Raw genomic sequence first — 24,539 nt, forward strand, 5'->3', positions numbered from 1 at the left:
AAGTACAACTTGAAACGGTATATGAAGTGGCGCCTTACAAGCTGGGAAGTATGCTGATTTCATAGAGATAAACGGAAGTATGAAAAGTGCCTGGCACCTCTCAAAGGCCTCGCCAGAGACCTCCAGTTGACCCCTGCCTATAGACGCAAATATGCTTTCGCATGCCCTAGTTGACTTGTTACAGTGTATATGTTACAGTACTGGGGTTACGTAACGAAAGTGCACTTCAGTATACAAAAAAAATTATAGGCATGTAATGAAGACGTTTATTGGCTATTTAGTGAGATATAAGTGAAACAAAACGCCAAACCATTAAATTTCTCGTGTTGCTGTCCAGTAATCCTGTCTTCAAACCTCCAAGTCGCGGCTTACGAAAAATGTTAGCAGTTTTCACCGTACTCAACTTGAAGGGTCCAGGCAAGACACCTTTGTACATCTCATCTTGGATCTTGGAAGGCTATTCGGAATCGCAGGAGCTACGATCATATCGCCCGCACTCGGCCTGCACAAGTCAACGTCACTACGATGGTAGCAGGGACTCAGAACTCCTACAACCAACTGCAGACAAGAAACAAAAAAAAACAGTGATAAAATTTCAATAGATAAATACCCAGCTGTGAGAAATACCATGACAATGAACATGAATGGAAGTTGTCACGTGATTACGAAGTGCTTCGTCAAGCTCTCGCATATGCATCCACGTCTGATGCAGGTGTTCACTGTGCTCGCTATACATGTTACATATATACACCCATTTTTTTTGTTCTTAAACACGCCTGTTTAAGATATCGGGGCTTCCCGCATAGACCACGCATGTACTTTGCGGTCTCTGTGAAAAGAAGCCAGCCGGCAAGGTAGGGGAATCTTTCTGTGTGGGATGTAAACTGATGTGCTAATGTTAACAAAATCAACACCCCAATCCCCGTAATGTTTGTTGTATGTATGTATGTATGTATGTATGTATGTATGTATGTATGTATGTATGTATGTATGTATGTATGTATGTATGTATGTATGTATGTATGTATGTATGTATGTATGTATGTATGTATGTATGTATGTATGTATGTATGTATGTATGTATGTATGTATGTATGTATGTATGTATGTATGTATGTATGTATGTATGTATGTATGTATACAGGCGTACAGACAAACACACATACGAACATATAAAGTGGTCGAACCGCCACCATATAACATTTTGGCCCTGCCCCTGCATCCTGGACTTTGTATAATGATTTAATACATCAGCGGTTAGGTGCTTATTCTTCTAAACTTCATTAGGATCGTTACAGACAAACTGGCAAACACAACACAAACTTTAACTTTTGCCATTTACCATTACATGGCGTTCGCGTGGCAGAAGCTTTCTGCAAAAACCAGAAATCTGTAGGACTTTCTTTGTACTGCTCGCTGTACGAAATATAATAGCACTGCTTCTTAAGCGTGACTTGAATAAGTAAATTGCAATTAGCATTTCCTGACTTAGTAAGTTTTGATTTAGGCATTGTTACTGATGCACGTGTTATTGAGAAAAGTACATCAAGCATTCGTAGCACGGAATGAAATTCTCACGAAAGCTCACAAACTATTTCACAAAAGGCGTGGTACTAATGAGTAATATGTTAAACTTGTTCTGATAAAAAAGTCATTAAAATTGTGATACTGAGATGTTGTCTCATAACTGAATAACTGAGAGCAGCTTGTTATGCAGTGGACGTCTTTTTTACACCGTATGTAGAGTGGTCGATGCGTTAGAGCAACGGAATGCGAGCCAAGAAGTGAAGCGAAAAGCAGTATAGAGGGTGGCAGATGCACGGTGTAATCTGGTTAAGGAATTCGCACACGCTGTGTGAAATCAGTTGATGCAAGGCTGGGTAACTCGGAGACCGCCGTGTTCGTACTGCAATGAACATTAATCAGGCCTAGTTTATAATGATGATATGGTGATGATCGCGTAGCTGCCTTCGAATCATTATATGACTGAGACTGATGATGCCAATGCACATGTTTAGTTATCAAGTGAAGAGAAAGCAGTCATGAAGTGATAAGTGTTTCGAAGTGCTCCCCGACCTGGCAGATGTTTATTACAGGCCATGTTGAGGAGACAGATCCGTATCGAAAGTATCCGCCCAGCAATTACGCAATACCGGCAGCTCGATGCCCCTTGTTCACACCTGCCGTCACAGTCGATGGTCAGTTCGTAGCTACACGTTCGTTGCGTCATTTCATTCCTTCATAGCGGAGTGTGTGAGTGACCAGAATAAAAGAAAATATACGCCGGGGGGCATCCGTGTCTGTGTGTGCTCACGTCTGTGTGCCTCACAGGCGCATTCTTTTTTCGCTCTAGTATCCTGCGGTGTTCGAAATGGTACTGCCCATGCTCTCGAGCAATCGGCGTGCGTTCGCCACGGGGGCGCACGTGCGGCCCGTCGGCAACATCTGGTCGAGCCTCTCGCGTATAGCGGCATTTTCAACGAACAGCGGGACGCAGCGGGTGTAGCCGGTGTGTATACGTTAATACCGGCGTAATGGGCACTGTGCCGTCGGTTTCGGGCCGATGCTTTTCCAGAGGCATATATACTATAACGTGCGTGGATGCGGCTCTCGCTTCCTCCCCATTTTTCTTCCGGGCACTTCTCTCCTGCGCCGTTCCCTCCTTCCGAAATAGTTAGCGGAACCGCGGGGCCATTGACTGCCTCGACTGTGGCCACCGGCCATTTCGGCCGCGGGTCAAGTACGCGCGTTGAGCTCCCTCGCTCTCTTTGGCGAGCGCTCCTTGAGTGTCGGTGAACGAGGCAGCCGGAACGCGGTGGCGTGTCCCTTCCATAGGCCTCCAGACAGGTTTACTTGTTTCGGATAATTTCCGACAATGCGAAAAGAATGAGCCCAGGCACGAGAGGGCGGCGCGTGCACTCATCCTTAGGCGTCAGGTGGCGGGCCGCAAGGGGCACCCCCGGGCGGACGGCGTCTGCTGTTGCTGCAATCGGCGGCCGACCCGCGGCTGCCGGAAGTTGAGAAACCCGCGCCGTTGGGGCAGTGCAAAGTTGGCGTGCGGATTCGCGCCGCGGCGCTCGACCTCAACCGTGACCCGGTGGCCGAGTGCGCAACAGTGAGGCGGCTCGGGCTGGCGCGAGCGAGAAAGCGACGCGAGTGGGCGCATGACGGGCCTCCGGGGTGATCGAGCAATAGTGATCCACCTGACGAACCGGGTCGGCATTTCGAGATTGAATCAGTTCATCACACGCAACTGAGAGCTTGGGGAATTTCGTGCCACGTGCATGCGAGTCCATAAAGGATTAGACTAGGGCACCCAAGCGTTGTGGAACGCCAATTGCTGGTAGTCTGCCCACACTGAAATTCGCGTCCCCTTACACTTGGGTATCATATAGTATACAAAACTCTCCATTCGCGATCTGTCTACCTAACCTTTCCCTATCCATCCATCAGTGTAGACCAGCAAACCAAGTTTTCGAAGTTTTCGATCATGTTCGCCTCTTTTGCCACTATCCCTCGTTTTTCACTTCACCTTCTCGTATGCCTGTCTCTCCTCTTTTTATCTCTCTCCAGAGCAGCCAACCCAAACACTCGCTGATTAACTTTCGCGCCCTTCTTACACCCTTAACAAACTGGGCTGAAGGATATCATTGTTGAAATCAAGAAGAGGAAATGGACATGAGCCGGGTACGTAAAGCGTAAGCAGGATAACCACTCATCATTAAGGGTAAATAAATGACTGGATTCCCAGAGAAAGCAAATGCCTTAGAGGGAGACCGAAAATTAGGTGGGCAGATGAGGTTAAGAAGTTTGCATGTATAACGTGGCTGCAGAAAGGACAGAACCGGGTCGATTGATGGAACATGTGATGACGATGCCGTGCCGTGCAGATGATGATGCCGTGATGATGCTTTGCCGTGCAGTGAGGGTAGTTAGGATGATGATGATGATGATTTAAGGTGAAAACATCGAGAAATGATTACTCAATAATGTTATGATCATCACGAGATAATGAGGCAGCAGTAGCGAAAGGGAAAGACAACAAAATATCTGGAATAATCCCAGAGATTTTACAATTTTGTATAGTGGGGTGATTACCAATCACAGACGCAGGACACTGCAGCTAACTCATGCCAAGCTTTAGAAAAATTCAAGTGTAAGCCACGAGAAAGCAAATAACTTAACATTTTCATAAATTGTCTCATCAAACAACTTAATGCATTGTTACTATGGGCTTACATAGTTATTCACTAATGACCCACTACAAGGTCTGCACTTAGGTGCAGAAGAATCTTCATTCTTGAAGTTACATAGTCTATCAAAATGCATAAATAATTTATTTTGTGAAGATAAGGATTGTTAATTTATTTTTTTCATGATGGAAAGAAACTAAGGCGCTGTATTTTGTAAAGCATCATGTTTCTAGGCGCTTGTGCGTACCCACAATGGTGCCCTCTTTCAAGTTTCCAACCTGAAGCTAACCATGGTAATCCTTAGCACTATAATTTTCTCAAGCGAAGCTTGATTACACCAGAACTACTTAAATAAGTTGCAGGCGTTAATTGGGACACACTGGCTTCTCCTTATCGCTGGCCTTACCATAGAGAGGTCTGGAGAACTGGGGAGGCGTATAGAACACTGGACGTCCTCATACGACTGGCTCCTGGAAAATAAAAAAAAAATATGGCGAGAAGCTTCTAGTTCGTAAGAACAGTGTAGGCAGCAATGATGAGTTATTCGGTGTCGACGTCAAGGATGGGGAGTATTGCCCATCCCTTTCTTTGAGCGAATGAGCTATCTTTACGGAAATGAATTGTTTGGGCGCTTGACAATGACTGTAGACTTTTTTGTTTGAATACATTGATATAAACTCAACAAAATTAGCGTATTACTAATCACTAATTAATAATTTCAGCTCACAGCAAGATAAATCCAATTGCTCAAGGCTACCTTGAAAAACATCTCGTTCGTTATGATTATCGTAACGCACGTGTGAATATTTTCAAGGTTGGTATGAGTTAGCTGAAACACCGAGTACGTATACCAAGCTGATAGAAGTGACCCGATGTACTGAAGAAACGGTATCAGCTGCCCCGTCCATGCGCCGTACCGGCAGCTTATGTTATTTCGTGCGTAGGGATAATAGCGACCACCATGGTCCATTATTTATTTCTAGAATTGCCTGTCGAAAAGCCTGCACGGAGCTTTTCGTACTTTTGGACGATGGTTAACTGGTTTGGCCAGAGACACGCAAGTGAGGGTGTCCTCCCTCTTCATCGGCACTTTCACTTAAATGTTAGCGGGAGGGAATAAGTGTTTCATTTGGGGATCAATGTTTGCAGAGAAGCGAGCGAGCTCTGTATGAATTGCCGAGTCTCAGCACTCAGATGACGTTGGCGACCTTGAGAGCGGTTTTCCACCACGCAGATGGCCGAGGCTATAGCGCCTTGGCAGACTACGCACCCGTATAACGCATTTAGAGAGCTGAGCTCGCTACACGCAGCAGCGGAAACACCTGGTTAACACCCGTATAACTGCATAGGCGCGTGTCACGCGTCGGGGAGTGTCTTGTGGGCTTCTCACTAAAGTAGCGACTGTTTGCGCGTGCGACCGGGCTCTGGGCTAAAACCAATTAATGAGATTGCTGTTCGCCGTAGAACGTCGGTTTGCTGACCGCAGATTGCAGGTGTAGCTTCTGCGAAGAATTGTTGCATCACCGTTCATCTATTAGGCCGTTATGTATGTATGTATGTATGTATGTATGTATGTATGTATGTATGTATGTATGTATGTATGTATGTATGTATGTATGTATGTATGTATGTATGTATGTATGTATGTATGTATGTATGTATGTATGTATGTATGTATGTATGTATGTATGTATGTATGTAAGCATGTATGTAAGCATGTATGTATGTATGTATGTATGTATGTATGTATGTATGTATGTATGTATGTATGTATGTATGTACGTATGTACGTACGTACGTATGTACGTATGTATGTATGTATGTATGTATGTATGTATGTATGTATGTATGTATGTATGTATGTATGTATGTATGTATGTATGTATGTATGTATGTATGTATGTATGTATGTATGTATGTATGTATGTATGTATGTATATTTGTTATACTTTTTTCATTTTCTTTTAGCACTATCTGAACACGCATTGGCAGATAACAGAAATAGACAGAATGGTGTAAAACATAACACCGATGATGCCAATGCACGTGCTTAGTTATCAAGTGATGCCGAAGCAGTCATGAATGTCTCTAAGTGCTTTAGGCTCTGGCAGATGCTTATTATAGGCCCTGTTGAGCACAGATGAGTATGAAAAGTATCCCCCTAGCAATTACGCAATACCGACAGCTCGATGCCTCTTGTTGCTCGATGCAGGACATCATGATGATCACGCTATTTCGCATCCGCTGCCCGACTCACAGGTCAACACTTCCTTCCACCTTGCCTTGCGACAACAAAAGCTATCATATCTCTGACTATTTCTTTCTTTCGTCCCACCGCCTGGTTGAACTCTTTGGGTAGATGATCGAGTAATTCACTTTTGAAGTTTTGCAGTGATGGCAAGTACGTGTAGCGTAACTGTAAAACGTCAGCATGGTTAGAGCCTTCCGAGTTTGAGCTTCGCCTGCCCCTTAACACCACGTTAGAGTTAGTACCCATGATGGGTGCGGAGATATTACACACTTAGCGATATTATCCGATTAGGTAGCCTTTATATACTACACCATACATGGCCTACTCGCAACAAACATGTGCAAGCACCTTTGACTTCAAGGCGCCTTACGACGTCTGTGACAGGGCAAAGCACTAATGGTTCACCGGCGAGTTTCAGCTCACCGAGCTAGCTAGTGCCATATGACCGCAAGCCGTGGAAGGGGCACTGGTGCTCGTTAATCAACACAAGGCCATAGACGAAGAGAAGCAGCCAGAGCACAGTGTCTGGGACTGTGGCCCGTCAAAACACACATGTGTGGGTTGCCTCCCCCCCGCACGCGACGGAAGAAGTTGGCGGCATGTGGTTGGCGCCCGACGGCTTCCGTCCGGGGTGAGAGGAAGGAAAAAAAAATTTTTCTCACAACAGGTGCTCTCCGCTGCAGAGGGATGCACCGGTCCGCCGCCCACCCTGCAGCAGCAGCAGCAGTGCCGTTCCGGAGGGCAGCCTCCCGTTACTCCCGGAGACACGGGCCGTCGTAGGGACACCCGATCGCTGGCGGGACGCCGGAAGTGCTGCACCTGTGCCCCGCTTCCGGCCGGCTCAACCACGTGGCACATGACGCTGTTATGGAACAGCCGACCGGCACTCGGCAGCCAAACCACGGGCCGATTAGAGCGCGCGGTGAAATGTCTGCCAGGACGGGAAGAGGAGAGAGCAAGCACTTCCACCGCCGACCCGCGAAGGCGTATCGCCCTCGATCGCCGAGAGCTCGTCGACAGTGGTGTTTCTGACTCTTGATCACATCGAGGGGCGGAAACTCGTGTCTCTTCCTTTGTGCGTCGAATACATGTAAACATATGTCCTCTTCGAAATCGCATCCTCACTTCGAAGTTGTCTGACGGCAATGCACCACCGTACGCATTGCATTTTTTATGTTCTTTGCGAATAGTTTGTGCCCTAATAACCTTTACCTGCATGTCATAAGCGGGAAGAATCATTTTTTTGTGCGCCATGCAAGAACAACCATGTACTTGGATTTAGGTCTGCGTTAAAGAAGCCCAAAGGGTCGAAATTAAGCCCAGCTTGCCTAAGAATCACAACGCCACTTGGGCGTGCCAAGCCCCAGCAATTATAACTAAATGCGAAGCATTTTTTGCGTACTGCAAGCATTTTGAGTATCTATCTATCTATCTATCTATCTATCTATCTATCTATCTATCTATCTATCTATCTATCTATCTATCTATCTATCTATCTATCTATCTATCTATCTATCTATCTATCTATCTATCTATCTATCTATCTATCTATCTATCTATCTATCTATCTATCTATCTATCTATCTATCTATCTATCTATCTATCTATCTATCTATCTATCTATCTATCTATCTATCTATCTATCTATCTATCTATCTATCTATCTATGTCTGGGTGCTCTCGTGATCACCCCCTTAAGTTGGGGTAAACCAAAATTAGTATGAGAGGGTAAGATCATTTGAATAATACGACTCGCTGGTCATGACATGAATAATGTCAAAATCCCGTGGTGTACGTCGTCAAACACTTTCTGCCAGACAGTGGCACATACCTGCAGGTGGGTGTGTGCCACTGGTATACGGATATGTACCACAGGTGACTGACACTATATATCTACCCAGGAACGGCGAGAACACACTTGGGTAATTTTAACGCATAGACGTTAAAAATAAAAGAAAGCTGGTATCGGTAGCGTTGACGGGACAAATGTAAAGAATAAATGTCGGGATCCCATCAGAAATAGCACCCTAGCATTCTACGTGGCATTCAAGTATTCTACCACATAGCTACGCCAGGTCTCTGAATTACTTATCAAATAGACCCTCATGTTCGAGAAACTTCAATTGTGGTTGCAGTACTGGCTATTCAATTTTATAATAGCTACAGATGTACTCTAATTACGCATCCAAACTATTTCTATGTTTCTACGGGTATATGTTTAACCTTTGGTGAATTCCTCTTGCCGAGCCAGCTCATCTATGTCTGTTAGAGTATGGCAGGTCATAAATATTTCCATGCTGCATTTTCTCTATATATTTATACGTATACTCAATGCACGGCTGCGTGTGCGCACGCGTCTGAGGGCTTCAACGCCGAGGTTCATGATCAACCCCACAAGACTGTAGATGTTTGATCCACTCGAATATATTTGTTTTTTCAAAAATTTGATTCGGAGATGAGTGAAAAGAGAAATCAGCATTTGATATATATATATATATATGGAAAGAAGTGCATACTCTAGGGCTCGTCTTTTTAGTGTTTAACACAATATTATTGAGATCTAACAGACAGTATTGCCAAGGAAAGTATAGGGGAAGTTATAAGGCCGAATCGTAATGTAAATGTGACAAAAGAAAAGTGGGTGAAACGATAACTTGCCGTGGGCAGGAACCTAACCTGCGAACTTCGAATAACGTGTTCGATGCTCTACCGATTGAGCTACCACGACGGCTATCCCAAAAGCCACTTTACAGGGTATATGTATGAATTAAACGTGGGAGTGTCATTCAGTGCCATCAGTATTCATGGCGGCGAGTGTGGCACACTCTTTATTAGCTTGTTTGGCGTTACGTAGCACGTCAACTTATTACGGGCTGGCAGATGACCAATATTCCCTCGTATACAACCTAAAGGCACCAAGTCTGACAGTATGAGACCCTCATTAGTGAATAAGTAAAGAAGTGTATACTTAAGGACTGGGCTTTCCTGTGTAACATAACATTATTGAGATCTAACAGACAATAAAATAATGCCAAGGAAAGACCGAATCGCAGTGTAAATGTGATATTATATATATATATATATATATATATATATATATATATATATATATATATATATATATATATATATATATATATATGCAGACGAAGACCGGTCCCAAGGCCGAAACGTCGGACTAAATTGTGCTCAAACGTTCGTTGCGTGTGAATTATGCTTTCTACACTATCAGAGCGTGCGTGATACTTCCTATAGCTTTTATATATGCATATATACAGCAGATCCCACGCCTTGTGGGGAATCGGTTTCATGCGAACCAGGCACCAAGTAATTGTCTATGCTGGCTGCATTTTTTGTTTGGGGTGGGCTGGGGGGGCTTTCAGCCAAGTGTTGCGAGATTAATCGGCGTGTTTTTCTAATTGTATTAGTTGTGCGCACATCGTGGGCTCACCACAAATGTCGACGGCACTGACGTTTAAAGGTAACATTGTGGAACGTAACGTAAGCGTTCACGTGAGAACACAAACGTCAGTATTAACTAAACTAAGTGCACATTACGGTGCGATAATGTGAACATCATACGTAACTTTCATTAGCGTATTACTTCAATGTGGAGTAACGTTTAAATATAGCTTGCTAAATCATAGGCATATAATTGCTACAGTAGTGGAGCCAACACTTGAACCACCATCCCGACAAGATGCCTGCATTACAGAAGTAGAATCTATTGTTTATTGCTTCGTTGTAACATTAGGTAGCCTACACTGCAACTATATATATACAATAGCCGTCGCACCAACGTTACGTCTGCATAGGGTCTTCTTCCAAAACAGTCTCAATATCTGGTATGGCTCTGGTAGGATACATGATTGCCATGCATGATGTTTGAATTCTTGCTGGGGTCCTGTTGTTTATTCTTTACATTCTTCTAGTCAACGTTGCGAATACCGCGGCCCGTGGTATGCGGGTATGTGCCACACTTGTCTGGAGGAGAGGGCTTGACAACACACGCAACAGAATGTTTACGTTATCCATCTCGTGTACAGACAATCATGTTCGTCCAACCCTATTACTCTCCCATGCCAATTTTAGTCTCCACCAAGTTAAGGAGGTGATCGTGAGAGCCCCCAGATGTGGGCGGATAGATAGATAGATAGATAGATAGATAGATAGATAGATAGATAGATAGATAGATAGATGCCTTTGGTCGTCTAAGAAATTCTTCTTAATAAAGCGGCCAACTGTGCCTTAGAGATATACTATTCGTGGACGACCGCCAGTTCTTCCTTTTCCTCGTCATTGTATTTGCCCACATGCTGGGTAAAGTGAAAAGTGACAGTATATTTGCGGCGTCCAAACACACCATTCCTGCAGCGGATGGCATGAGGACGCGCCAGTTCTTTCCGGCTCGCCGGAGTAGCTAGCTGGCCCATGTATTCCTTATTTTCGGCAAGCGAGCCGGGCACGAGACAAAAGGCGCCAGCGGTTGTCCGGGCCACTTCGACGACGACGAAGCGCGCTAAAACAGCACCGAGTGCGTGCGTGAACGGGCGACGATGGTTGCGCCCCCCAGAATTTACGGCCGACTTTGGCAACACTTGCAACGTCGTAAGAGCTAGGGGTCGGACGCGCTGGCGCAAAGATTTACGGCTTGGGACTGCAATGGAGAGCGAGGAATACCTCGAAATAGACCTTTTTCCTGTTCCTCGTGAGGCCCTCTGTGCTGTAGTATACATTGCGTTACGCGCCTTGTTTCGAAGGCGCGCACACGAGGCGAGCTCGACGGTTGGGCGGAGGAGAAGAGGGCATCTGCGACGACTGTCGGGGTCGCGCTAGAGAAGTTGAGCACCTTGGCACAGCGTTGTCGCTGGTGCCAGAGAGTGATCGACAATGTGCCCGCCGAGTTGCAGCTGGCTATCTCTTGTACGATGCATACGCGCTGGGCGCGTGAAGGAAGGGTTGACGCCCGCCACGGCGTTCCCGCTCCTTGCTCATCGTGTATGCGACAGCTACGACGTCGTGAAGGCTTCATGGACTTCAGGAATGCCGGTCACAGCCAACAAGTGCTTCACGGAATGCTAGCGTCACTGCGTTTGTTGACAGTACGCGACAAGCGCAACGCGAATTAAAGCTCGAACAAAGACAAAGAAATGAAACAGAATAAATGGGAGACGAGGTGTATCGCCTCAATCTATGGTAACAGCCTTAAAGACGCAATTAGAAAGCTCAGCTCACACACAATAAGCGTGAGTTGTGGCCGTCATTGCACGCTATAAGACCGGTCTTCTACACAACTCTTATGGCATGGAGGCCCTTTAGATATTTGGGCGTCACGTTTCATTAATTGTAGAAGCTCGCCAATCTTTTCCCTCCGGAATACTGATCGAGCCCAATCCTGCATAGTACTCACCGTTCTTTAAGGCACATGAGATTCTGTGCCGGCATCGTCGGACAGACGTTCATGCGGAGCAACTGCCGTCCATTAGGCTGCCGACCGGACTCTCCGCAACTAAATATGTTTGGCAGCAAGATGGTGATTTGTTTAAGAAAGGGATTCAGTACGCGCAGTGGTGCGCATTGAATATTCTTTACAGAAAACAAAATATAGAGAAACGTCAAAGAGCAGAACTGTAAAAATATCTGGAATCAGTAATTGAACAAGGGAACAACCAAGTTACAACGACTTGGATTCAATGGAATATACTTGGTGGGATGCTGCTATAGCTACGCAGTCTATAGATTTGGAAGCATAACTAAGCGCATGTCCAATGGGCTCGCTACTTGGCGGACAGGCTATAGACCTGTCTGTCTCGACGTGGAAGCAGCCGGCTACGTGCTAGCTTTTTTTTTCTTGTTTAATTTTATTCCATTTAGAACATTGCTGGTATCAACAATGCATAAATACACTTTTAAATATTGACCAGAAGAGTAACAGATGTATTTTCGTTTCCCGCTTTTAATTCGCAGGTACTTCAGCTTTCCCCCCTCTAGCTGTGCCCAGGTGACCTATGAATCACCTCCCCATCCCCTACCCTACTCTATCTTCTCTTCCACCTTTCCGCCCCCGCGGTATCAACAATGCACTTTTCCTAGTGAAGGATCTCTGTTATTCGAAACAGTTAATGTGTACACCGAACCCCCTTCTTATTGCTCAACAGAATCTCTCATTGATGGTCCCCTCCTTTTCCCTTTTCCTAACGATAAAAATAGTAATAACACATATTAAATAAAGTCTTGCTTTTTAGACGGCATATGTCAATATGCCGTCTAAATGATAGAGGTCCGTGTAGAGGTCCATGTATACTGTGCGAATACACTTCAAAGAACACCAGACTGGTCCAAATTTCTTGGGCCCTTCACTACAACATGCTTCATAATGATATGGCTTTGGCAAGTAAAACACTACATATTATTAACCACACGTAATTTTCATCGCTTAAATCTAACGAATCTGTTAAGCTTCATTTTGGTCACCCTGTATATTGAAGTGTGTAGGAAACATACGAAACACGTCATTTCGATCGCACGTAATGCAATGATGAAACGAAAGCTTAAGTGGGGGATAGGTTGGAAAGGCTTTCCAAGCAAAGCACATTTTATATACGATCAATTGGTAGAGAAGGCGCATTCGAATAGTTTTTTATCCCGCATAAGCAATACCATTGAACTGAAAGTGTGCCAGACTCGGAAGAATACCAGTAACGCAATAAAGCAAAAGCTTTCTGTGATACGTTTATGAGGAGACCACAAAAACAACAACAACAAAAAAAACGTAATAGCTGGGAAACGTAAGCGCCGAGAGGAGAGTCACGATTACTTCGTTGGCGAATGCTGAAGAATCTAGCTAGTATAATGGTTCCCATCTGCACGAATGTTGCAAAACGAACAGGTTTTTGAGCGATAGTCGTAACCTGAGTATACCCACTCCGGTGTTCGACACCCCACCGGTGATATTGCGCATGCAGCAAGGATGCTTCCAAATGGCTCAATCTCTTGAACATGCAAGGCTAGTGATACGGTAGAGACCACAAGCAGTGGATGTTGCTCATGGTAGTTGCCTGCCATCACGGTGTCTTAAATAGTATCGTAGTGCTTTGAGAGGTCAAGAGTAGGATCGTGTCTGTTCATGCCCGGGTGCGATGGACGACACTGAAAGCCTACGTAGTGAAATTATTTATCGTACGTATCGGCTTGAGGTTGCGTAATCATCACTGCCAGCGAATTTTCCACGCAAGTTCTCGCAACAGTCCCTATATGATACGGGCTTGCAGTCCGATAGTAGTGCTACTTGGCAAGACGTACATTTCCGCAAGGCAGCTTTAACCGCGACATCTGCGCTACTATCCTAGAAAAAAAAAGACCAAAAGGAAAACCTGCTCAGTCAGGCAGCTTGTGGTGTTCTGGGCGACGGTATCATGGGAGCTGCAGTATACATTTCAGATCAACAGAGTGATCGGTAAATACTTTTGGATGGTGTTCATGCATCTTATTTAACAAGGGAGAAGGATTTGGCCTCGTCGGTCTATGTTGTTTAACGTCCCAAAGCGGCTTTAGTACGCATGGACGCCGCAGTGTTGGGCTCCAGACAATGTCGACCACCTGAGAATCTTCAACTTGCACCGACGTATATTACCACAGTACACGGGTGTCTAAAATTTCGTTTCTCCTCCATCAAAATGCGACCGATGGGCTCCAGATCGGAGCCGCGTCCTTGGAGTTAGCGGCAGAACAAGCACTGTGTACAGCCACTGCCGTCGCGGCACGGTCTTCGCCTGGGGCGCGTATGCAAGGTGCCTAATGCAAAATAAGAAAAAAAAAAACCTCCATTTGTTTGTGCCAAACGAAGACCGATAGCTCGCAGTGTATAAATGCACTAGACTCATTCATACCTTGGAGATGTCAGAGTCTCAGTTAAGCGGCAAATCTGCTTCCGTATAGTATATGAAAAGCGAGCAGACTTAAATATCGGGATATTTGAAGAGACGTTTTCATTTGCTCATAGTTCAAGTGCTTCTATAGCAACTGTGGGGCTTTACCTCTGCAGTGACTGAAAAATATATACTTACAGGGGAAAAAAAAAAAAGGTTTCAGTTGGATAAAACCGAATTACAGCACTTACGCGATGATTTCAGTTTGTAAGTGCGCTTTGCCATTGGAAAACTTCAGAATTAGCTACAACTTTTACTAACGACCATGCCTACCATAAATGGCTTTCACTAATATGTGCCTAGTTCGCTATTCATCGGACAACGAACGCGAGGCGGGAGAGGTGGCATTGAGGCGGTCAGTGGGGGTGCAAATTAAACCAACTAGGAATGAAATTGAGTGGTGGTGTGAATGAATGAACACACACACACACACACACACACACACACACACACACACACACACACACACACACACACACACACACACACACACACACACATTCCCAAGTTATCTGAAGTCAGACACCGTGACCCCTTTCAACTCCCCCTCCTCATCTTCTGTATATTCCAGGGCAGTATAGTTCAATGCGCAGACGAAGAGCGCCGAATATCTCGCACGTGGCAGAGGCGACTCGGCTGCGTCGCTTCCTGGCACCGTCGGCGTGTAGCCGAAAGAGAGAGGGGATGGTGCCGTGAACGACTGCAGCACGGGGCACAAGTGACGTGCCTTAGCCTCCGGGTACGCAGCCGTCCTCGTTTTTATGCCGGCGCGACAAACAGGTGAAGAAAAAACGCCTCGAAGCCACCTGCTGCCGCCGATGCAGCCATCTCCGCTGAGGAGAAGGTGGGAAGGGCGCAGCTATGTCATTGACGAGCCTTCGGTTTCACCTGCTCAATGATTTTCGATGCAAGGTGAACAGTCGTCCCGTGGAACAAGTTCCTCCGTCTGGGGACGTGGCAGCCGGCAGGAGCATGCAGCCATTCATATCGTTTGAGTGGCGGATAATGAGGGCCTCTGGCCGGGCGCACGTCATCGGGGCGCACGCACCGCGGCATGTGCGCGCATGGATGCCCGGAGCTTTTGCACGTTTTTACTGCCGCCCAATGGCTCAATTCTGCGGGGCAGACGCGTTACCCGCGCCAGTGTCGTGCTAAGGCCAACATTTTTCGACTACGCTGTTTTTCCCGACTCCTGCACTGCAGGGACGGGCATGTGAGCGAGAAGCTCAAAGTCGAAATATTCGTGCTCCTGCTGACTACGCTACCCGCTGGCCTCGGGGGAAAAAAATAAAAAGAGGAAGGCTGCGGTCCTTAATCATTTTTCTTCTTCCAGATCTCTACTCGCGATAAGAAAAGGACACAAGTGCGCGCATAAATAAGTGACTTCGCGTGTTGTGGACAGGGCGCGAACGGTGCTTCAGGGTGGTTTGTAGGCTGTCGTGCAAACAAATGCTTTCTACGAAACCCTTATCGGTAAGTATAAAGTCAAATTAGGGGAAGTATTCACGGAGTTGTTATTTATATGAAAACACTTTTATGGAAAAAACAAAACACTATAATTTGTGGAATGCTCATCCTCTCCAGTGTGGCGCTGTAGACTATGATTCTTCAAGTTGAAGTACATTCCCTGTAGCTGCTAACAGCAAAGACGTAGCTTCTAACACCAAAGACATAGCAGTGTTACTGCTATGTAGGGCAGTTAGCAACTGCGAAGCAAAGATTGATTTGATTGATTTGTGGGGTTTAACGTCCCAAAACCACGATATGATTATGAGAGACGCCGTAGTGGAGGGCTCCGGAAATTTCGACCACCTGGGGTTCTTTAACGTGTACCCAAATCTGAGCACACGGGCCTACAACATTTCCGCCTCCATCGGAAATGCAGCCGCCGCAGCCGGGATTCAATCCCACGACCTGTGGGTCAGCAGCTGAGTACCTTAGCCACTAGACCACCACGGCGGGGCTGCGAAGCAAAGATAGCAAACACGTAGTTACATAGTAGCTACATAGTAAACTGCGTAGCATGTGTGGAAGCCACTGCACGTTAAATGCACTGCTATTCCCGTGGCCTCCACGCTGCTAGGCGGCACGCCGAGTGTGCGAATGTTGACAGAGAGGCGGTAAAGTCTGCGATAAACTAGCCCAAATTGAAGCAGTCGAAAGAAAGTTCGTCTGGCGTTGGCAGCGAGGAGTGCAACTTTTGGCCACGCGAGGTCTGTTCGAGCATCTGCGAGCAGCAGGGGTAAACCTTAAGGGGCACCTCCATTTCGTGCGACCTTTCCACCGACGAAAATCCTCCCTGGTGCGCGTTGCGCAAGTGTTTTCCACGCGCGAGGTAGCCCAGGTCGTGGATTTGCCAACGGCACGGCGAAAGGAAGCGCGGGGCGCCGCGTAAAGGTCGACTGTTGAACCGACGGTCACGGGGCGGTGTTGTTGTCGGGGCTTGCGAAATATCGAGCGCTGTAGCACATAGTGACGAGTGCTCGTGGTCGTGCGTGAGTGTGCGTGGTTGTGATCGCTTTTGTTGCACGCGTGTTTGTTGGATTGTTTGAACATGCTTGGCTTCTGGGTGCTTGGAGAGCCACCTGTTGCCGCCCCGAAGGGAAATCGGCAGGTTGCCAATGCGCGCGTCTCGTGACGGAGGAGCGCCTGCGTCAGCGGCGTGGAGGTCACGTCGCGGCACACGAAGATGCTGCCACCACCACGGCTACCACCACCACCTGCCACGCGCGCACCGGCGCCGTGCATGCGTCGGGCTCGCGGCGGCAGCAAAACTGCAGCCCCTCCGAAGTAGGTCCTGCAGGCTCCGCGCGCGCTCATGCACAAGCCGGCTACCGTTTTTCTCTCGAGCCGGCTTCCTTCTATTAGCCGTCGGCGGTGCGTCGATACCTGCTTTGCTCCACGCAGTCTTCGAAACCATTTTTGTGCTTTTTCGGCGGGCCACCGCTTTTCGCGCGGCGTTTCTTCTCAAGAGGCGTTCTACTCTCTCCTCCCTCGACCAGTTTGCGTGCCCGTTAGCTTATCCATCTTTTGTTATATATTTACTGCACTCGTTCACCTCCGAACCCTCGCTTCGAGGAAGGAAGAAAACAGACAAATTATAGCCTGCGCTTCGGCGGCTGCCGACAGTCCTTCCTCTCATGTCACGGAGGAGATGCTGCGGCACGGCCTTTACCACTGTCTCGAAACGGCTAGGCAACGGCAGAGTCAGAAATGGACGAAAAAAATATAAAAGTTGAGCGTCAAGTACTTCCACTACCAGAAAATTAATTGCACCGTGGTGTTACTTAATCCCGTTGCTCCACGTTGCGGGTGATGGTGCAGCAATGGAGCAAAGTACATCGGACGTCGTGTTTCGGATGTCTCTAAAGATTTACTTTTGGCGAGCTTCTTCTGCGCGTAGTTTCTTTCTTTCTTTCTTTCTTTCTTTCTTTCTTTCTTTCTTTCTTTCTTTCTTTCTTTCTTTCTTTCTTTCTTTCTTTCTTTCTTTCTTTCTTTCTTTCTTTCTTTCTTTCTTTCTTTCTCTTTATCTTTCTTTCTCTTTATCTTTCTTTCTTTCTTCCTTCCTTTCTTTCTTTCATACAACAACTTCAACATTGTTCTTGAGCCTCGTGTGGGTTTCTAAGAAGCGCAAATGCCATGTCCCCCTATTCCATATTATCTTGATCATCTATTGTGAAATAAGTGAAACACTGAGTTTTCAAATAAAACGGGATCAAGTAAACATAGAAATTTGGTATTTAGGATTTTGAGTGACAGGGCAAATTGTCAAAAATGGCCCTCTTATCTTAAAGGTGGTGCCATTGGTTAATTACGCTAATTATTTCTCCGAGACTTTCCCCGCAATATATAAAGTCATCTCACCATTTGGCTCTAGTATAATCAAATATTAAATGCTATAGCGTGAAGGTCAGCACCTTAAAAATGCACTACAACCACCATTTGAGGAGGCGAGCAACGTTTCTTTACATTGACATACAAAAGGTGTATACTTTGAAGCACGGACAGCAGCTAGCAAGGAAGGCGGCAAAACGATGTAGATTGTTTTGGTCAATGGCAAGGATAATTCATAACCATAAAATCTAAACAATATTTTGTTGAACCAGCCTTTAACATGTCCGTAAACACTGTTTCTGTTTGAGGTAACATATATAGGTGTTTTCGTACAGTGGTTTTACATGCTATCCTTGCGAATTATAATGTTGAAGACGAACACAAGATTCGGGAATAAGGGCGAAGCGCATACATTTGTCTGGCGTTCATTCAATAAATAACGCGCATCAAACTGGAACAGCATATTCTGGCTAATTAGAAACAGGCAATCTCAATGAGACCCCAATTGTGTCTGCGGGGAAGACGATACCCTTGAAGTTCTCTCATATAGAACTGGCTAGAATTTCCAACAAGCACAAACCTTCTAGCTTGACCATTAAAGACGTTAAAGCTGGATGTACATTAATGATACGCTGGTGGCAGTCACTTCATTTTGCCGCGCACAAGATAGCATGATCAAAGCAGGCGTCGAAGTTTACGCAGGATCTGAGACTAACAACCAAACATTGAGCCCTCGAACTATTTCTGATGAAGCGGCTATATACTAACTTCTCTTCGTCTCTCACTTAGACTCTCACCGCATGTATATATTGTTCGTTCAAAATTTACCCGGCTGCCCTCGCTATCGAGTGAACGCCAAATTGATGATCATACGCATCTGCTGTTCGTTAACAAATGCCAGGCTTCGCTGTGTACCTCCGACATAATGAGTACTTTGTTCGAATTCATTTACTATACTGTCACGTCATTATGGTTTACAAAGTGAGGTTGACAACTATAATCATGTGTCATGTATGCTATGTAAGCAGCGTGGCACAAGTGACAGGTCTATTTGACGGCATCTGACGCAGCTAACTTCTCTCGTAATATGCATGATATAATATCCAACTGAACGTGTCGTATCAAACCTGTCGAACGTATAGCTGAACGTGTCGCGTGGACCTATCCTTGTGTATGTGTGTGGTGCCGAGAGTCAACAGGGGCTATTCAAGCTGACGCTATGCGGTGAGTGATGCAAACACGTCATTACTTTCGTACGATTTTTCTTGCATTTGGCCGCTTTCTAAAACTAAATATAATTCACTCCTTACCTTTTCATCCAGCGTTAATAAGCTAACCCCAAATGGAATTCATCATCATCATCATCAGCCTGACTACGTCCACTGCAGGACAAAGGCCTCTCCCATGTTCCGCCAGTTAACCCGGTCCTGTGCTTGCTACTGCCAATTTATACCCGCAAACTTCTTAATCTCGTCTGCCCACCTAACCTTCTGTCTCCCCCTAACCCGCTTCCCTTCTCTGGGAATCCAGTTAGTTACCCTTAATGACCAGCGGTTATCCTGTCTACGCGCTACATGCCCGGCCCATGTCCATTTCCTCTTCTTTATTTCAACTATGATATCCTTAACCCCCGTTTGTCCCCTAATCCACTCTGCTCTCTTCTTGTCTCTTAAGGTTACACCTACCATTTTTCTTTCCATTGCTCGCTGCGTCGTCCTCAATTTCAGCTGAACCCTCTTTGTAAGTCTCCAGGTTTCTGCTCCGTAGCTAAGTACCGGCAAGATATAGCTGTTATATACCTTCCTCTTGACGGATAGTGGCAATCTACCTGTCATAATTTGAGAGTGCTTGCCGAATGTACTCCACCCCATTCTTATTCTTCTAGTTACTTCAATCTCGTGGCTAGGCTCTGCGGTTATTACCTGCCCTAAGTAGACATAGTCTTTTACAACTTCAAGTGCACTATTACCTATCTCGAAGCGCTGCTCCTTTCCGAGGTTGTTGTACATTACTTTCGTTTTCTGCAGATTAATTTGAAGACCCACCTTTCTGCTCTCCTTGTCTAACTCCGTAATCATGAGTTGCAATTCGTCCCCTGAGTTACTCAGCAATGCAATGTCATCGGCGAAGCGCAGGTTACTAAGGTATTCTCCATTAACTCTTATCCCTAACTGTTCCCATTCTAGGCTTCTGAAAACCTCCTGTAAGCACGCGGTAAATAGCATTGGGGAGATTGTGTCCCCCTGCCTTACACCCTTCTTGATTGGTATTCTGTTGCTTTCTTTATGAAGCACTATGGTAGCAGTTGATCCCCTGTAGATTTCTTCCAGAATGGTTATATATACTTCATCTACGCCCTGATTCCGCAGTGTCTGCATGACGGCTGATATTTCTACTGAATCAAACGCCTTCTCGTAATCTATGAAGGCTATGTATAGTGGTTGGTTATACTCTGAGCATTTCTCTATTACCTGATTGATAGTATGAGTGTGGTCAATTGTTGAGTAGCCTGTTCGAAATCCTGCTTGTTCCTTTGGTTGATTGAATTCTAATGTTTTCTTTACTCTGTTAGCAATAACCTTTGTAAATAGCTTGTATACTACAGAGAGCAAGCTGATCGGCCTGTAATTCTTCAAGTCCTTGTCATCTCCTTTCTTATGTATTAAGATGATGTTAGCGTTCTTCCAAGACTCTGGTACCCTTCCCGTCAGGAGACACCTCGTAAACAGGGTGGTTAGTTTTTCTAACACAATCTGTCCTCCATCTTTCAGCAGACCTGATGTTAACTGATCCTCACCAGCAGCTTTGCCTCTTTGCATGCTCTCCAAAGCTTTTCTGACTTCTTCTATCATTACTGGTGGGGTGTCATCTGGGTTACTGCTAGTTCTTATAGTATTAAGGTCGTGGTTGTCTCGGCTACTGTACAGATCTCTGTAAAACTCCTCCGCTATTTTAACAGGAATTCAACTAGTACGGAATTACTAGTACGTATATCTGACTCCCAAGTGGAAACCAGCACTATAATTATTTAAAGTTTTAATTACTACTCCAAAATGCCAACGAAATAAGATACTGCCTTAAATGCAGTGCCAGTTTGTTCTTTAGCAGTTACTTTTCACGTATACTTTTCATGCACTCCGAATGCCCGCGACGCAAATGCTCAACGTAAGAATCACGCGGAAGTAGCCGATTAGTTTGCAAAACAGGAGCGCGCAACTTGTCAGTTGACAGGAAACGTCAAAGTAGCAGTGCGACCACTCCAAATCAGCAAAACACCAACTTTGCGGGCACTTTGAAGCTAACAATATGAAAATCGAGCGAGCCAGAAAGAAGTTAGGAGAGAATAAACGCGTGAGAAGGAGCACTAGCCGGCGTAAGCTCGAGAGGGCCCTTAGCCGCCCTAAGCTCGCAAGTTCAGAAGTTCGAAACCGCGCCGTTTTTTAATAATGTAAATATGGACTTCCAAACAGTTAAGGAAAGGCCAAGTGAGCTACAAATCATATGTAGTTGAGAGCTCACAGGCTGTCAGGTGTATTCTACAGTGCTAAAAAAGTGCAACAGAACCCTCCACTTAGAGATGGCGCAGCACCTAATTATGCAATGACAAAATTTTTTCGAATGAAGATGCTGAATAATTCCCAATCGTATACTATTTACTTAAAACGTGTGATAAAAAAAGCATTAAAAAGGGACAAAAAGGATGTCTTGGGTGCGGCCTCACTGGCGACCAGCTGCTGGTAATGCACTCCCTCACCAGAGCAAGATTGGCCACCCTGTTGCAGTACCTGCCAAAAACCTCTCATGAACAAAGTAATCAACCCTTGGCCCTCAGTCCACAGCGGCTGCGAAGCAACTGTCCAAGGCGGTGCTCAGACCTGCGACGCAGCGGAGGGTGCTATAAGAAACTATGGGTGCGGACAGGCCCCCGTTAGAATCTGAACTTGGCTACGTTCAACGCTAGAACGCTATCTAGTGAGGCTACTTTAGCTGTACTATTCGAGGAATTAGAGGGTGTAAAATGGGATCTAATAGGGCTCAGTGAAGTTAGGAGTACAAGTGAGGCTCATACAGTGCTTAAGAATGGGCACGTCTTATGCGATACCGTGGATTAGTTGACAGAAAAGAACGGTGGGCGTTCTAATACAAGAATATTGCTGTAAATATAGAGGAACACTATATAACATCAGTGAGGGGGTGGCAATTATCATAACTAAGTTTAACAAAAGGTACAAGATGAAGGTGGTGCAGGCCTACGCGCCTACGTCAAGCCATGATGATCATTTTGTCGAACGTTTCTATGAAGACGTACAGTTAGCCATTAATAAAGACACAGTATATTATTTTGATGGGCGAATTTAATGTCAAAGTATAGGCAAGAAGCAGGCCTGAGACGATGCAGTGGGGGAAGATGGCATGGGCTCTAGAAATGCCAGAGGGGAGTTATTAGTAGAGTTCACAGAACGTAATAACATATGGATCGTGAATTCCTTCTTCAGAAAACGGGCTAACTGAAAGTGGACGTGGTGAAGTCCTAATGGTGAAACTAAAAACGAAATAGACTTAATTCTGTGTGCACATCCAGGAATCGTACGAGATGTGCACACAGGCAAGATCTGATGGAGTGCCCAAAAAATGGTAAGAGCTCGTACTCACCTATAGATTCTAAAAAAAGCAAGGACATGAACTGATACGCAAGAATCCAATTAATGAGCTAGCGGTAAGAGGGAAAGTACAGGAATTCCAACTTTTGCTTCAGAATAGATTCGAGGCACTAAACGAGGTAAAAGACGTTATCGTTGACACAATGAACGATAATCTTACTAGTATAATCAAATTGTGTGCAATGGAAGTCGGAGGTACAGTCACTAGACAGCACACACGCAAACTATCTCAGGTGACGCAAAATCTCATTAAGAGACGGGAAACCATGAAAGCCTCAAATGCAACCAAAAATACAGAGCTAGTGGAGCTTTCGAAGCTAATCAATAGGCCCAAGGTAACCTACATCAGAAGGTATAACATGAAGAGAATTGAACAGGCTGTAAAAATCGGCCGAAGCCTAAAAGCTGCGAAGGCAAGCTTGAGCTTAGACAAAATCAGATGTATGCATTAAGGGACAAGGGAGGCAATGTCATAACCAATATGAATAGAATAGTTGACGTGGCGGAGGATTTCTACAGAGAGCAGGAACAGAAGTCGAAACAACCAGGATGATATCGTAAGAAGCAATAATAGCTCAGAGTAATTTGACATCCTATCAAAGGACAGGGGAAATAAGGAAAGCCCTAGAAGAAATGCAGAGAGGCAAAGCTGATGGTGAGGATAAGGTAACAACGGATGTGCTGAAAGATGGCGGAGAAATAGCGTTAGAAAAACTGACCACCTTATATACGAAGTGGTTCTTGACAGGAAGGGTGCCTGAATCGTAGATTAACGTCATCATCATTTTAATTCACAAGAAAGGAGATGTCAAGGACTTGAAAAATTACAGGCCGATCAGCTTACTGCCCGTTCTCTACAAACTATTCGCAAAAATAATAGTTAATTTAATTAAGGCGACATTACAGCTCAATTAACCAAACCACCAAGCAGGATTTTGTACAGGGTACTCCACAATAGACCATATCAATACTGTCAATTAGCCAATAGAGAAACGCGCGGAATAATACCAACCCGTATACATAACTTTCATATATAAATCAATCAATCGAGAAGGCGTTTGACTCTGCAGTTGAGACATCAGCTGTAATGCAGGCACTACGTAATCAAGGCATTGTCGAACCCTACATAAACATACTGGAAGAAACCTACAGTACAGCAACATCTACGATAGTTCTCCATAAAAAAATGATAGAATCCTAATAAATAAGGGTGTAAGGCAGGGAGACACAATATCTTCAATGCTATTCCCCACGTGTTTGCGGGAGGTTTTCTGTACCCTAGACTGTGAAGAGTTAGGTATAAGAGTTCATGGGAGAGCTAGAAATAAGAAATAATGGAGAGTATGTAAGTCACCTGCGACTCGCTGATGACATTGCCTTGATGAGTAACTCGGGGGACGAATTACAGCTCATGGTTATTGAACTGGACACGGAAAGCAGAAGATAGGTCTGAAAATTAATATGCACAGAACTATAAAGTAATGTGCCACAGCCTCGGCAGAAAACAGCACTTTGCGATAGGTGGAGATACGCTGGAAGTTGTAAAGGGATATGTCTACTTAGGACAGTAACCGCGGAGCTGAACCATGAGAGTGAAATAACTAGAAGAATAAGAATGGGGTGGGTCACATTCGGCAAGCATTCTCAAATCATCAATGGTAATCTGCCACTA

General features: G+C 45.4%; 1 long non-coding RNA gene across 2 annotated transcripts in view; it reads right to left on the reverse strand.

The window, feature by feature from the left end:
• Positions 1–243: 243 nt before the first annotated feature.
• The window catches only part of LOC142775681 (uncharacterized), a 254,538-nt gene continuing 230,242 nt past the window's right edge, over positions 244–24,539 (reverse strand). For both annotated transcript variants that reach the window (XR_012886915.1, XR_012886914.1), the window contains exons 3-4: positions 4,600–4,663; positions 244–558 (exon numbers count right to left, since the gene is read on the reverse strand). This is a non-coding gene — a long non-coding RNA (uncharacterized LOC142775681). The remainder of the gene's footprint in view (positions 559–4,599; positions 4,664–24,539) is intronic.

Source organism: Rhipicephalus microplus, chromosome X (assembly GCF_043290135.1).
Source record: "Rhipicephalus microplus isolate Deutch F79 chromosome X, USDA_Rmic, whole genome shotgun sequence".
NCBI classification, from domain to species: Eukaryota; Metazoa; Arthropoda; class Arachnida; order Ixodida; family Ixodidae; genus Rhipicephalus; species Rhipicephalus microplus.